The following is a 3,147-nucleotide window of genomic DNA, read 5'->3' as shown; positions in this document are numbered from 1 at the left end:
CCTTGTTTTTGGAACAGAAGAAAATAAGAGATTTGAAGAAAAAGTAGAGACTTTGGAGCTTTTGCTTCTAAGTTTGGAAGCAGATCAAGATTTTGAGGTGGAAGAGACAAGGCATAAACAAGGTTGCCTGAGGAGGACAAATCTGAGTGGGAAAGGATAACTAAAAATAAAAAATAAAATAAATATAAAAGCATGTGTTCTGACTCCAAGAGATGTGGTGGAGAAAGAACTAATGTTGATGATGAATCTATTTGTCTATGTATCATCATATATATTGATAAACAATTTGTCTCTCAATGACATGGCATATAATAAATCATTCGAAAACACAGTGCCTTATTAATGCTTTCTGAGACAAACACTGGAATGTCTTTCAAATGCACATCATCACTAGCCACTTAGGTAACATCTGGTAGTGAATTCCTCTGCTCTCATAAGGGTTGTGGTCTCTTCCTTTTCTGAATAACTAAAGACCTATTCCCTACCAATACCAACTGTAAGATAATGTATAGGGAAAGTCTTAAGTAGAAACTCAAGTTTTCTTTTCCTTAAGATTTATTTATTTATGCATACAGAAATGGGGTTCAGCCAGAGGTGCAGGGGTGGTGAGAGGATTCATCAGAAATAGAATGGGAAGTAGAACAGGCAGACAAAGTACACTGCTGAGGGGAGCAGTGTGCGAGCAGGAGAGGTCTGCTGCGCCATGTGGGTCACCTCTGGGCCAGGAACAAACTTGCAGGGAAGCACAGAAGCCTCCACTGCTTGGCTTAGCGCCGCAGTACAGAGCTCCAACCTGTTCCACCACCAGGGAGGGCGGGGACCCCAAGTTTTGATGTGGAAAAGAACTTGGGAGCACAGGCACAGACAAGCTTGGGTCTGCACCTACTCTCTAGCCCCACCTAGGCCAAGACAAGAGCATTGACTGATTCAACTGGGTGCACCTGACCCTGCATCACTCATTTGCTCTTTGACATGGATGGTCTCCTTCTGGATAATGAGTGCTGAATTCAGTGGTGCTTCAAGAAATCTGTGACTATTATCGAAGAAAAACAGCTGGGATGTTAAATACCTTCGAATGAAAAAGTTAGAAAGTGTTTTAGTTAGCTAGAGACAGGGAAAGCCCAAGCCCAGGTGTTCTAAGTCCATTTATCAAACTGAATGAGGAACAATCAATAAAATTCAGTAAAAAATGAATGATCAGAACACCAACACAATGACACAAGCTGAAGCAATGAACCAAAGCTGGTTTCAGGAAAGCAAGCAAGGAAACCTGAGAGACGCAGTGGTCCTCAAGAACCTAGCAGAGCTCACAGGCCTCAACCAATCAGCAAGGGATGCAAAGTATAGATATCCAATGGCTGGACTCCCACTCCATCCTCACTACACCCTTGCAAGCCCCCACTTCTTGACACCTTAGCACCTTCCAACTCGAGCCCTTTCTGCTCAGAGAGCTTTCCTGTCCTTTTTATTTGGCAGTAAATCTCTTGCTTTTCTGCATAATTCTGTCTCCACATTGAATTATTTCCTTATTGAGAAAAGGCCCAATAATTAAGGGAAAATGATGGAGGAGATTGAAGAGTTATCAAACATCTCCCCATGTCCAAAGAGGAACTGGTGGAAGAAAGCCAGAGGAAGTTGAATGAATGAGTCCCCACTACTGCTCTGATACCAGGGACTGTGAAACTTACCCACCACCTGCAAAAGCACCAGAAGATCAATGTGATCAACAAATTTGACTAGGTTCCTGTCTTTCAAGATAAAAACTTGCAGATCCAAAGTATTCTTCCACTTGCTGGATCATCTCCCAAAATGAAGAACGGGAAGCCCAATCTACACAAATTTCTAACTTGTGTGAACAGGCTTTCTCCTACTCATCTGATGGAGAAGTGCCTTGTCTTTGAAGGTTCTGCAGGTGGTGATGTTTCCAGATGGACCCACAGCTTGACGAGCTACAGCCAAAGCTTGGGGTACTGAGTCCCATGCAAGGCCTTACATCCTAGCTGCTCACCTGCCTCTTCCTAGTGAGGAATCCATATATTGTTGTGGCAACAGCATAAAGAACAAGTGAGGTGATTACCAGTCTCTGGCAGAGGAGTAATTACTCCCTTTTTTCCTTTCTTCAGTCATCCTCAAAAATTCCCTAGTCCTAATGTATTTACATAGAGGAAAATCATAAAGAAGGGTGGGAGAAAGGAAAAAGAGTGACATAATGCCCTCCCCAGTGACACAGTGGGTTGGACCACAGCACTACAAAGCTGGTGGTGGCTGCTTCAGTGTGAGTTCGATCCCCCACCCAGGAGGTGATTTACACGCACAGTAGACCTCTCATAGGTTGCTCCTCTCAGCAGTGTACGTCATCAATCTTCATGTTTTGCTCCCCACTCTGTCTCTGATGAATTCTCTCACTGCCCCTGCACCTCCATCCTGTACCCCAGTTCTGTATGAATAAATAAATAAATCTTTAAAAAAAAGATTTATTTATTTATACATACAGAACTGGGGTACAGGCCAGAGATGCAGCGGGTGAGAGGATTCACCAGAGACAGAGGGGAGCAGCGGGCGGGTCAGGAGAGGTCTGCTGCACCATGTGGATCTCCTCCGGGGCAGGCAGGGATCGAACTCATGCTGAGGTGGCTTTAGCTTCTTAGTGCTGTGCTTTAACCCGCCGTGCCAACTGGGAGGGCCTAAATAAATAAATCTTAAAAAAAGAGAGAGAGAAGAATGGAGACAGAAAGGAGAGATGAAGAGAGAGTAGGTCTATTGTATTGGATTCTATGTTAATATGCCTTCGGTATGTTATTGTCCTTGTATCTTTGTATGTTCTGATTCTTTGCAAGATATGATAGTCTCTATTTTAAAGACAAGAAAGCAAGATTTAGAGGCATTTTCCCAAGGACAGTACAATGGGGACAAAGGGAAGAATAAACAGATGATTGAATACACTGTCCAAAATTTTTTACACAAGTTTTCCTGGTAAAACCAGACCATTGATCATTTTCCCCAGTCCCCAGCCCCCAGCCCATACTCTGCTATTTTATGGATGTTAGTCCTTCATGGTATCCCATTGAGCAATTTATTTCCTTAACATATTTTATGTGTGAGACTTGTATCTCCCCCAATGGCTGTTAATTTTCTTGAGGCCAGGAT

General features: G+C 43.2%; 1 pseudogene; it reads left to right on the top strand.

Annotated features, from left to right (window-relative positions):
- The first annotated feature begins 957 nt into the window (after positions 1 to 957).
- On the top strand, positions 958 to 1,740 carry LOC101634132 (annotated as a pseudogene).
- Positions 1,741 to 3,147: the final 1,407 nt, after the last annotated feature.

The sequence above is a fragment of the Condylura cristata genome, unplaced genomic scaffold (assembly GCF_000260355.1).
Source record: "Condylura cristata isolate star-nosed mole 26May11 unplaced genomic scaffold, ConCri1.0 scaffold00001, whole genome shotgun sequence".
In the NCBI taxonomy this organism is placed as follows: Eukaryota; Metazoa; Chordata; class Mammalia; order Eulipotyphla; family Talpidae; genus Condylura; species Condylura cristata.
The sequence above is the reverse complement of the archived record's forward strand: the minus strand, read 5'-3'. Positions and strand labels throughout refer to the sequence as shown.